Genomic DNA, 14,197 nt, shown 5'->3' with positions numbered 1-14,197 from the left:
TAAAAATTAAAGTTAATTAGCTCCATACATTTGACAAAGAATGTCATGAAAAACATCTTATGTAATCTTACAAATAAATAAAAACCTTTTTATTTACTCATTCATCATTGATGACACGTCAATTTGTCCTGTGTCAGTAATTAGAATAAAATTCTAAGAAGCATCAGTTACTAAATTCAAGATTCCAAAAATAATTTACGGACTCTACCACATATTAGTCTACATTTTTTTTTTTCTTTTAAACATTTATAATAAAATATTTTTAAACAATTATATGTATATAATTATGTGTGTGTGTGTGTGTGTGTGTGTGTGTGTGTGTGTGTGTGTGTGTGTGTGTGTGTGTGTGTGTGTGTATACCTCCTGTTCTTACATACTAGCCTGTGATCTTGGCAAATAATGGATTTTTTACCAGGTTTTTTTATTTCCCTCTTCTACGAAAAAGTTTTGTAAAATAAAACGTTCTTTGTATCATTAATTGTACAACTTTTGTTACGGTAAGTATTATTTAGTTTAACTTCTTGACAAAATAGATTCTTGATGAAATCAAATCAGAGCTTTACTCTTATAATTTGTGGGTCATCGAAAAAGGTTGCAGCAATTTAAAAAAATCGTATCTCAGAAACTACTAGATAAATATTTTTTTTTTTTAAATTCTCTAACTTAAAAAATTTTACATACCATAGAATGTTTCAATATGAGCGCCGTTCGTCGCTCTACAAACATCCAGCCGATAATCGACTTCTGTCAAGGTCCGCTGGATCATCATAGACATAAATGTGGCAATAGCATCGGTGATCCATTATCTTAAATGTTGTAGATCCCTGATTTTTTCACCGTAGACAATTTATAATGTATCCTTATAGAAAAATATCCCTTTCGGCTCCCCGGATGGGGGAGGTAGTTTGCACCGGTGCTACGTAGGGGATAAAAAAATGATCACCTTTATGAAAAACTTCAAATTTACTCAATAAGACAATGGTTGGATGTGAAAAACGTTTGACATGTTCAGCATACGACAAGCCCCATCTTCTTACAATTTCAGTAATATTTTAATCATTCATTACCATAAGGGTTGATCAAAACAAAACTTGTTTCAGACAAAGGTTTTAAGTAATGTTTAGAGGACTAACGAACACTTCATTCGATACTGCGCCGATTAAGGGAGGTATGATTTCTTTTGTCTTCAAAACCCCATTTTGTCCACCCGCTAGAATAAAAATCGAAAATTCTACAAGTATGTTTTCTTTACCGATGAGGAAAATTTCATTCGAGGTGGTCTTAAACTTAAGCGATGAGGATACATGGGGAGAAGTAAATCCTCATGAAACCGTGGAAGGCAATTTTCAACAACGATTTTGCGACAATGTATGTTGCAGCCTTCTTCACAATCAGCTGTATGGATCATCCATATTATCTGGCCACCTTAATTCTGAGGTCTACTTTCACTTCCCTTTCTTGAAGAAGAATTGCCACAGCTGCTTGAAGATGGTCCCCTAGCGCCAAGACGCAAAGTATACTTCCAGCACGATAGCACCTCTACACTTCTCTTGTGCCTTTTCCACTCACTGAAATCATCATTTCCCTGAGAAACTGGATCGATCGGGAAGGTCCGCAATATGGATGCGGCTCGGCAACTTAAGGACAGTCCTGAAAAACGGAAAAGAGCAACAAAAGCAGTACAGAAGCGTGTGAAAAAATTTGTTGAAAATGGCGGGCTCGTTTTGGAACATACGTACAACTTGTTTGTTCTAGTGTACTGCTCCTAATTAAATTCGAATTTTTCTAAGTTTTCTTTATTTTATTCACTTTATCTTTCACCATCTTATTCAGAATTAAATTGTCTACAAGGTTTTTTTTTTAAGTTTTATGTGTTTATTACCGATTTAACACAGCTATTATTATATGTCAGACATAAAAATAGGGGTTTTTACCCCTAATTATGTCCCTTAATTAACGGCTTAAAAATTTCGGTACGACATCATTTCATCGAGGTAGCTGAAATCCGAACAAAATCTTTCACTACCAGAATAGGTTATGAAAGTTCTGGGAGAACTTCGTGATACATCTGATATACAGATGCGGCAATGAATCGGCCGATTTTGCAACGCTGTTTTATTAGTGAAAAACTAAATAGCGGATGAAATCTCATTGCCACTTTGTAACTTACTGAATAGCTTGCAGTTGTAATGGTGCAGTGCAATAGAGAATAACATACCTATGTGAAAGTGTTTTATAAAAACGGTGATCGCTCACTGTGAATTCGAAAAAATTATACAAATGTAACGGCACTATCATGCCGTTACATTAGCTCATGCCATCAAGACGTGGGTATGATACTTTTAGGCCACTGATTCTACGCTAAAGAAGTAGTGTGTAAAAAAGTACGTACACCCGAGAATATCGCGACTTTGGGAGAGGCATTTGAGCGAAGTCCACGCCGGTCAGCGACCCCCCATTCTGTCACTTGAACTGTCTGACCGCAGTATACGGCTAATTTTACACCTCACCTCTCCTCAAACCTCTCCCGTATAAAATAACTCCTGCAATACACGAACATAACTGTGAAAACAGGGAAAATTTCTGTCAAACTTTGTCAGGATCGTGGTTCCAAAACCTCAGAATTCTCCTAGAGAAGACAGCCTCCTAGAGACGTTTTTTTCTGATTCACGGCTTACACACACAACTTAATTAAAAATATTTATAATTTTATTTAAATATAATATTGTTTGTTTTTTGTAATTCAATGATTCTAACCAAAGCGCACGCGCGCATACAGTGTTTCCTTTGCGCGGGTGTGACGGTACTAGCGGCCACTTTAAATACTCTTTTACACTTTAAATATTATTTAATTCATCCGTTCACCTGCGACATCACAACGTAGCAGATGTACGTCAGTGCTACACTATCGCTTGCGGGAGAGGGGGTATTATAGAGGCAGTATACCCACTTAGCCGCTAGTTTATTTAAAGCATTTTTTGGGGGTGGAGTGAGATTTTGCAAAAAACTTTTTTTGAAATATTATTTTTTAATTGTTAACAAATATGCCTAAGAAAAATATTATCTTAATTCGGCGAAATCTCGAGATACTGAGGGTAACTTTGCTATACAGCTTCATCCCCTTGACCTTAGAGTTGAACATTTAATGGCATCAATGTCTCATACATAAAAGTAATCTGACCATGTTTGGTCAAACTCGGTCAAGTAGTTTTGGAAATATAAGGTAATTACAGGGTGACACCGAACATACACACGTACATACGAACATCCGGAAAATTTCCATCCGTGTCTTTGGGTTTCTTAGGTGTCAAAACGTCAAGATCCCGTGAAAACCGCTTATGCCCAAACTGGACCAAGGAATGCAAAATTAGCTAGTAATTTAGTTATAGTATAATTCGATGATAAAATAATTGTCAGTATCAATATTAACCAATTAAAAAAAAAAGTTAAAGCATTTAACTCGTAATTAATAATTTGTAATAAAATAAAATGAATAATTTATTATTGTGCACGATAATATTTATTTTCCAATATTTTTATTTTAATGTTATACTTTAATTATGGTAAACATAAATTTATATGTATATATTTATTCAGAAGAATAGGGTGTATTTTGAATAACAATCATGTTATGGCAATAAATAATAGACGGCAAAAGATTATTAAATAACTCAACGCACAATATAAAGTATCTCTCGATGTACTACGATCATTTTTATAATTTTAATATAAGAAACTCTTTTTTTTAGTGCATAATTTATAAGTTTCCTGAATTGAAACAATTAAACGGGAATTCTCTTTTGTGATGTAATTTAATATATTAAATACCAATATCTTGTAATTTCTGGTATACTATTATCCCCTAATTTTATTTAATACGTTTTTATCTATTTCCCCCTCTCTATCACTTTTCATAACCATTTATTTTGAAAATAAAAAAAGGTTTTCTTTTGAAAATAATTAATTTCTATCCTTCAATGAAACCACAAAATATATAAAAATGAAAGTTATGAATTTAAAGAATATTAATTGATCCTTGTTTTTTATTTATAAATAAGTAATTTTTATTGAAAAAAGTCAGTTATTCTTAAAATATAAAAAACATAAACAATAACAAACTAATATAATAATTAGGCTTGTGATAGAAAGCCATTCGTTTTAAAATCTGCCATTTTTAAAAAAATTATCGAAACATTTAAAAAGTCTTTTACCCGATTTATTTTAAAAAGAATTTTGTTTTACAGAAACAATATTACTTTTACTTTCACGTCTAGATAGCGCTATAGCTCTAGAAGAAAATGTATTGTAATCGATCCAATTTGAGCATATTCGGTTTTCACCGGGTTTTGACGTTTTGACAATTAAGGAAATTTTCTACTCGGTTGATGTTCGTATGTACGTGTGTATGTTTGGTGTTAGCTTCTAAATAACCTTATATCTCCAGAACTACAGGACCGATTTTGATCAAAGTTGGTCAGATTACTTCTGTACATCAATGCCCCTTGATGTCATTAAATTTTGAATTTAAAAGGTCAAGGAGTGAGGCTGTACAGCAAGATCACCCTCAGTATCTCGAGATTTCACCTAATTACGGTCATATTTTTCTTAGTTACGTTAACAGTTAAAAAATATCTGCAAAAAAATTTTAAAAATCGCATTTCCACCCCAAAAAATGCGGTAAACTACTGCTATGTTGTTACGTCACAGGTTAGCGGTAGAATTAAATTAATAATATTTAAAGTGTAAATATGTCTCGCCGGATCACGAACTCGATCGCTCGGTTGATTCGATAGTTAATGCGTTAAACCTCACGGTACACCAGTCTGCCAGCGTGTAAGCAAAATTTGTGGTACGTAAGTTGTGAAATTACATTAGTTAATTTAGTTTAGTTTAGTTAGTGCCGACCGTCGCCGCTTGTACCGCCACACCGGCTCAAATTAAGTACGGTATGCGTGCGCCCTTTAGTTAGAGTCATTGAATTAAATAAACGAAAAAGGTTACAAATAAAATTATAAATATTTTAAATTTAGTTTTGGGTGTGCAAGCCGTGCATCACAAAGAACGCACAGTTGTAGGAATAACGGGAAAGTCCTACAATTGTGTTATTAGCGTTTTTGATAAATTTTGAAATTAATTTTTTTTTAAATGGATTTTATCCATAAATTTTCATAAATATCCATAAATTTTTTAAAACCTTCTGAATTGTAAATTATTTTGTTATTTTCTATATTTAGTATCTTCCTATATTTCATGTGTTTATATTTTAAGTAATTAAAATCATGCATGTTTATATTTTCTGATTTAATGCGTATTCTGTAGTTCTTCTCTAATCTAAGTTTTATTACAGTTTTCCTTTATCCATCCAAGCAAATACTGGGAAAATTACTTTTCTTTTATCCCTAGAATAGGTCATTTACCCATTTCTGATGTGATTTGTATAATGTATTATTAATTTACCGATTAGAATATTTATTTTTTTTTTAGAAACCACAAGATTAAATAAATGAACAATGGGTGGTAGAAAATAATATTTTTCATATAGGTGAATATTATTTTAAGGAAAACTAAAATTTCAACGTACAATGAATATAAAGAGGTTTTAAATCTGTAAAAAAATTAAAAAACACAACTGCCAAAAAACTAAAAAAAAATAGAATGTCCTGCTGTAGATCATTACATGACAGTATAATGTAGACAAGACTCCTAAATTTAGAACCATTGCCATTAGATCCGTGAAGGCTTTATGCCAATATGACTGAGTCCCTCGAATATTTTGCATCACAAGGTGAACGTTTTGAACAATATTATTAGGCTCAACTCCATTTTTGTTTAAGGGACCACAAAGAGAAATATTGTTCTAAGCTTTATGTTAGTAAAGTTTAGAGGGCATAAAACAGGTACTCGTTGGTTTGTAATTTCCTTTCGTTACTCATTACCCTTGGATTGAAAGTAGTCAAGTGGAGTTATGGGTATTGACCGGTATTCTCTGAACCCATTCCTACTGTCTGGAAACAGTTTGACTAATGCGAATTCCACTGCCCTTTGTCCTCTCATAACGCTGATGGGAGGAGCTGTTTTACGCTTCAACTGATAAGTAGGTATCGGACGATCGTTGGTAAAATCAGGTAAAATAGAGTTCATATTTGGTATATCGGTGTAAATTGGCACTATACTAGAGGTAATGATTTCACAGTCATAAGTATTAATTAAATCGTCACATTCATTTTCATAATCCTCATCAATTGCAACAACTGCGCTTGCGTTTCATTCATTGCCCTTCAATATAGGGTAACTATTAATATAAATATTTACCTACACGCAGTAATGTAAGGATGCCAACGCAGGGTCAAATAACTAAACTGGTTCAGCCGCTGAGCTGCTACGGTGGAACAAACATACACCCTAAATACATTACATTCTTTTTTTGGAAGTCGTGTAATAATACAAGATGTTTGGCGTAAAATACTTTAGTTAAAGAATTTTGAAATGTATTAAAGAAAAAAAAAACATAAAATGTAGCTGATTTTATCTAGATATTAAGTGAAACAATATGTTCAATATACAAAACCAAAAAATTAAATATTTTAGAAAAAAAAACAAATGAAAAATCAAATAAAACACTTCAATGAAACAGACATCCGTTATTTTTCCTGTTTAGCCTCCGGGAATTACCGTTGAGGACTTTTCCTTCAGAGGATGAATGAGAATGATATGTATGAGTGTAAATGAAGTGTAATCGGTTCGACCATTCCTGAGATGTATGGTTAATTGAAACCCAACCACCAAAGAACACCGGCATCCACGATCTAGTATTCAAATATGTATAAAAGTAACGTGTCTTTACTAGGACATGAACACTGAAACTCTCGACTTGCAGATCAGCCTATTGGGGATGACGCGTTCACCACTAGACCAACCTGGTGGGTTTCAATGAAACAGTCTGTTTTAATTTTACCGAACGTGCAGAAACCAGGACGAAATCATTCGCTAACGAAGCGTTTCCAATCCTTTGTTCATATGATTTTTCTTCTTTATTTTCATCATTAAAATATGTCCTGAAATTTTTTTATATTCTGCATGAATCATTCGGTGTAATCAATAATGAAACCAATGCATCTAACGATCTTCGTAAAGGGCAAATCGTGAATGTATTTACTACACAGCATTTAAAAAACACCGCAGTTATAAAGAAATACCCATAAATAATACAATTTTGAAAATTAACGGAAATGAAAATCATTTCCTCAGAAAATCACGTCTATTAAATTACATAAACACATTTTATTTATTTTTTTTAATGAAAAGAACCTAAAATTTTGTCATTAAAAATTTCTGATTTTTTTATTTTTTATTGTTATTATTGAATTATTATTGATCCTAAAATTCTTTTTATAATGAGATGTTAATAATTGTTAATAAATCAATATATTTAAATTAAAAAAATAAGTTAAAAAAAAAGATGAAAACTGATTCGAACCTCGTATCGCTTTCCCCTCGTAAGATCAAAATATTTCATTTGGCTATAACTCTGGAACCAATGAAAATAAGTACTACTTATATATCGTTGAAAAGCTCTCAATTAGGACTTATTACTGCAGTTAAGAAAAAGTCAAATATCCAATTTTGTTTTTTGATTTTGTTTTTTTTTTGAGATTTTTGGTCCAGTCGATTGGTCCAATCAATAACTAACAATTCATTATTTTGTAATTAATATTTTCTAATCAATTTATAAAATTTCTGCCAACATTATTAGTATTGTCTCATTATTAGTTTCATCTCGGTATAGTATCGTTACCATGATGTATTTGAGACCACTAAGGAGTTACAATTTAATAATTAAATATATTTTATAATTAATTAAAAATTATACCACGTCTACGTCTGATAAGACTGAAATATTAACCGAAGTTTAGGAAAATACAATTACAAAATCAATTTTTTAAAAAGTAATTTTGAAATGTTTATTTCAATATACATGTCGTAAGTGAATTAAAAAATCAGGCGGCCGGCTAACTGGATTACCAGGAATACCGGCCCGCTTCGCTCGCTACTCGTAGTGAGTAGCGTGTTTGAGTAGCGAGTAGGGTTAAGTTTGATTAGATTAAATATACATAAAACTCACTGAATTGGTGTAGTGGTGAATGCATCTTCTCAAATCAGCTGATTTGGAAGTCAAGAGTTCCAGCGTTCAAGTCCTAGTAACGTCAGTTACTACGGATTTGAATACTAGAACGTGGATACCGGTGTTCTTTGGTGGTTCGGTTTCAATTAGCCACACATCTCAGAAATGGTTGAACTGAAACCTGTACAAGACTACACGTCATTTACACTCATACATCCTCATTCATCCTCTGAAGTATTATCTGAAAGGTAATTAATTACCGGAGGCTAAACAGGATAAAGAAAAGATTATTTATATAATTACCAATTAGCCGGGTGCATTGCAATACGCCTGATTTCTCAATTCGCCTACGACATATATATTTAAATCACTCGTAAATATGAAACATATATGTTGTGCAAACATATGTGTTGAGGTTACCTTATCCCATAATATGCTTACTATTGAAAATACTCTTATATTATTATCATTAATTATTTAAAATTTATTTAGAACTTTTAATTGCTTTATAATTATTTTGATATTTTAAATAGCGATGTAATGTAATGAATAAACTTAACAATTTTAATAGAAGATAAATCATTCAGAAGTTATCATATTTTTGTAGTAGTGTAATTTATAATACTAATGTTTTTAATGCATTCATGTAACATGACATCATAATTTATAAGATACTTAAAATCTAGCTTTTTTCGTTCATACAAATTCATAAATAAAACTGTAAAATTACAGTGAGTCTTGGAAGTTAGTTAATTCTGTTATATTGGTAACACTGTAGTGATTGCAGCGGTTAGGTCAGGTTATGTTTAGCAACCTGCTGGTTGTTATGACTACACTCTGACACTATACAGAGAGAGGCCTATAGGTATACACAAAAAGTGAACTTTGCAGGCAGGCATTTCAATATCCGCGAGTTGCGATAACATACTAATAATGTACAGGTTTTAAAAGTTATATTGTTAAGTCACTGCAGTAATTCTATTTCGTAACTTGTATAAAATGTGACGACACTCTCCTCTTAGAGTTAAATATATAATATGAATTACATATTTAAAACGACTCGATCATTTTAGTATTTCTAATGTTGAGAATAGTAATAATACAATGTTTAAACTCTCGTTTTAAAATAATTTAACATTTATTTGTAATTGTATGAATTATAAATAATACATTTTCAATTATAAATAAAATTTTATCTCTTAAATTATATTACGCGTACTGCTAAAGTGTTTTAATTTCATTTATCCAAACCATGTAAATTTGTTTTTCTCTATTGCTTACCTCCTTAGAATTAGGGTCTTTTTTTGTTTCTCCTCCTCCTTGGTTTTTTAAGAATATTTATTTAAACTCATTAACAAAATTGTAATTATTTTTTTGTAACTTATGCACATATTGATATTAAAAATTAGAAGTAAAATTTTTTAACAAAACAATTTAATGTTTAGAGTTTATGCAATATCCCGCGGTACTTTTTCGCAATCGGACAGCTACTTTTTTCAATTATTTCTTCCAAATCAGTGGTATTTGCAGAGAAATTATAAATATAATCCAACCAAACTTAACCTACGTTCGCTAATCAAGGTTAGCAAGTGTAGTTTAAGTTTGGCTGGTTGATATTTATCATTTCTCTGCAAATATCTCTAAATACCCACTCATTTGGAAGAAAAAGTATAAAATATAGTACGTAATACGTAACGTAAAAAATCTGATGTAGACACTACATGACTTCCTTGGGCGTGACTTTAATAGGCGTGTAGACACTACACGCCTATTAAATTGCATATACACATTTTTTTTAAATGAAAAGTACGTAAAATTTTATTTCATTAATTACTTATGGTATTTTTAATTTTTTTTTTTTTTTAATTTTTATTATTGGATTATTATTTATTGTAAACGTTTTTTTTTACAATCGGAGGTTAATAATAATTAATAAATCAATATATTTAAATTAAAAAAATAAGTTAAAAAAAGGAGATGAAGTCGGATTTGAACCGACCTGCCTTCCCCTTCTAAGATCCAAATATTTCATTAATTAAACTTTCATTTGGCTGTAACTGGAAATAATTACTTACCACTTACGTACCACTTATGATACATCGTTGAAAAGTTCTTAATTAGGGATTATTACTGCAGTTAATAAAAAGTCCAAAATTAATTTTTTTATTTTTTATTTTAGGCTTTTTTGGACACTTTTGGTTCAGTCGATTGATATCAAAAGGGAAGGTGCACAACTAGATGTTACAAGAGTTCTAAATCCAAAATTTCAACATCCTACGGCTAATTTTTTTTTGAGTTATGCAAGATACATAAGTAGTGTAGATTTACCAATCTTGGAAAATTTCAAGGTCATTCGCTCTATCTCTCTCACTCGCACACAGGTTCTCTCTATCTCTCTCACACGAAGGTCACTCACTCTATCTCTCTCTTCGACACAGACACACACGCGGACAAACATACACATACACAATTTGATCACGTTTGGTCAACGTTTGGTCATATGTGAAACCTGCGAGGCTAGAAGAGACAAGGCGTGCACTTTATGCTACAGTAGACAAATGTATTAAGCGAGCACCCCATGCGAAACTATAGTAATATAATAAGCGAACGCCCCATTCGAGGCTAGACTAATGTATTAAGCGTGCACCCCATGCAAGGCTAGACAATGAACTATCCCACCGCTTGAAGCTAAATCAACACACACATACACGTGGATTGACGTTGCTGGGTGAGATGCGATAAGTATGCACTCCCGTCCGAGGCTATGAGGTAAGGTGAGTACCAGGTGCGAGGCTATGGAGACTGAAGCACGAATATTTTAAATTGAACTAAACGAACTATGAGCCGGGGATTTGAATGATTCGAATCAATTGAATGGTAATTAAAATCTGTAGGTTTCCCGTGACAACTGCAACAATAGTATACCCTGTTGCTACAAGAAGAGCTAGAATTCCAGTTGACATCTTAAAATTTCCTTTGTTCCCTCCTTTTTTCCTAATCCGCCATCTTGGAATTTCCTTTTTTATCTGTGAGAATTTCCTTTTTTACTGTGGGAATTTTCTGTTTTACCTGAAAATTTTCTTTTTTCCTCTGTGGAAATTTTCCTTTTTTCCTGAGGTTACTTCCAAATTTTTCTGAAAGAATTTCCCTTTTTCCCTTAGGAAATTTCGCTTTTTCCCTGTTGAAATTTCCCTTTTCTCTCGTACTACCAGTACCACACTCTACAACCTCCCTATCACTCTCCCACACAGTAGAGTGTTGTAAGTGTCGGAACTGCGCCACTTCCGGTCCGCCATCATGGATCCGCTATCTTGATGGCGTGACTTCCGGTTTCCCCTCCCCGAACAACAAACGTACACGAAAAAATATAAAAAACAACGTAAACAAAAAACATTGTGACTGTAAGGAGCGCTAGTGTCGCATACGTCATCATGAAAATTCCCCACGCTGTTGTTATCCTAATTATTTCAAAATTGGTAGCACATCAAATGTTGAACTATCTGCTGGTGCACAACGTGCAAAGCATAGTTTAAACACTTTCCTCACCATTCGTAACATAATTTGATATTGGACGGATGCAATTTGAGATCTGCCCAAAAAAAAATAGTCGTACAATATTGTATGAAGAAGGAATTTAGAGTTTTTGTTTTGTGTTATATGTGTTAATGTGAGTTTAGTCCTGAAAAGGAGTATTTAAACCGTTTTTTTACATCTCATTGATAACACTCTCTCTTTTAAAAATTATTAAAAAATCCTCTAGATGAAATTGAAAACTTTTCACATTCGAAATAGTTATTGTACATTATAAAATAAAGTGATACGATCGACCATCCCCTTCATACTGATAACTTTCGCAATTTGAATTTTGATTTGTATCGTATGCTACAAGAAGTGGTTCACATGAAACACAATCGTGGATGTAGTCGGTCTCATCACAGGTCTACATCCATCGGCAGCAACACGAGCATAGCAGGTGAATTTCCTTTCTTTTGCGGTATATACGTACGTCTACAGCGAGTACATTATTTCTGATAAAATACGAAGTAAATCTGTTTATTTAAAGTCACCGTATCCAACATTATATTCATCTAATCGTTTAATTTAAAAGCCTTCATCTTTTGATTATCACCATCTTGGAAACCGGAAAATACTTTTCTCTATCGCCTATAAGTGCAATAGTATTATCGCCACACTTGAAATCACAATAGAATTTTTGATTGCTTGTCGATTCAAACTTAAATTTTATAATAACATTATCACCGTCGTTATCAAACATATGTCCGCTAAGATCAACAACGTACACATAACTGTATTTTCAATTTAAAACATAACAGTGACAAACTTCGACGACCGAATTGACATCAACTTTCTTAATAACTCAATAACAATGACGTTGTCGACAATGACTATGATTGCAATGCTAAAGTCATCTCAGAGATTGAAGTCCTATTGTCTGTTACATCACCTTTGTCCCTCCCTCACCAACTGTTACCACCATGCACAACCGGTCGACCATGAACACGTATAAACCTGTCGAAAACATCTACACATACAAACATAGATAAACCCCCAACCTCTTCCCTTTTTTACTTGTGTTGTTAGTGCGGGGATTTAAATTTCAGAGTTGCCAACATAACGTTATTTATTATATTCCAAAGGTTGGTAGCACATCCACTATGACGTCACAGGTGAGTGGGAGAATTAAATATTTCCTTTACTGCACTCCTCTTACCTTTTTTTTTAACCTCCGGGGCTACCGTTAGGTATTGCTTCAGAGGATGAGATGAATGATTTGTAGCGTGTGCGAAAATTCCATGCCTGACCGGATTTCGAACTCGAGACCTTCGGATGAAAGGCCAAGACGCTACCACTCGCGTCACAGAGGCCGGCACCCTAATATAACCTAAGCCAACTTTTTTTTTCCTGTTTTGCCTCCCGGAATTACCGTTCAAGTTTTACTTCGGAGAATGAATGTGGATGATATTTATGAGCGTAAATGAAGTATAATTGAAACCCAACCACCAAAGAACACCTGTATCCACGATCTAGTATTCAAATCCGTATAAAAGTAACTGTCGTTACTAGAACTTGAACACTGGAACTCTCGACTTCCAAATCAGCTGATTTGGGAAGACACGTTCACCACTAAATCAACCCAGTGGGTTAACCTAACTCATCCTAACCTTACCTAACATAACCTAACCCTCCCTGGGATGATCAGGAAAAATTGAAGAACAAGACAATATTGAACTGCGAACTGTGAACTACGAGTTGGGTTTTAATTATAGTAATCAATTTCTGTTGGGACTTTGTATGAGGCTAGGTGCTGGTACCATGTGCGAGGCTTTATTTGGAACTGAACTCGTAGAAAAACAACGTAAATTAAATATTGTGACCGCAAGGAGAGCTAGTTTCGCAGTCTGCCATCTTCACACACGCAAGCGAGTGGTATATGGTACCACGCTTATCCGCTCAAACTTTTAGGTTAGCTGTAGGAGCTAGTTAGGACACTGGTCGCTTAATTGTTTCGTGGCTCCGTAGCTGTTTGTGGCACAGACATTCGGTCTTCTACTTTAGGGCGACCGAATGGTGTGGTGGCGGGAAAAATGCCAAGCAAACCAAGTCCGTCATCTTGAAAATTCCCTCAGGATGTTGTCATTCTAATTAGTTTTTTGAAACTTTAAATATTTGAAAGGTTGTAACCGTCTGTTTGTGCACAAACTGTAAACCCTAACGTAAACACTCTTCTCACCATCATTCTCATAATTTGACGTTGGACGGATGCAACAATTGATTATATCATAAGTCTTGGAACCTTTTCCTTAAGCAATGCGAATAACTATTATTTAAAATAATAATAATAATAAAATAGTCGTAAATTACTGAATGAAGGGGTTTAGAGGTTTTTTTTTGTATGTATGTGTAAATGTGTTTTAGTTCTGAAAATAACTTTTCCGGTGTCCTTACCCCTCCTCCTACAGATAGTGATGATCTGAAACAGACAAAACAAAAAACAAACATAGATAGTACGTTTTCCTTTTTTTAAATAATAATAATTTCATTTTTAACTAATGC

The sequence above is a fragment of the Lycorma delicatula genome, chromosome 1, assembly GCF_047948215.1.
Source record: "Lycorma delicatula isolate Av1 chromosome 1, ASM4794821v1, whole genome shotgun sequence".
In the NCBI taxonomy this organism is placed as follows: domain Eukaryota; kingdom Metazoa; phylum Arthropoda; class Insecta; order Hemiptera; family Fulgoridae; genus Lycorma; species Lycorma delicatula.
This window is presented reverse-complemented; position numbering follows the sequence as displayed.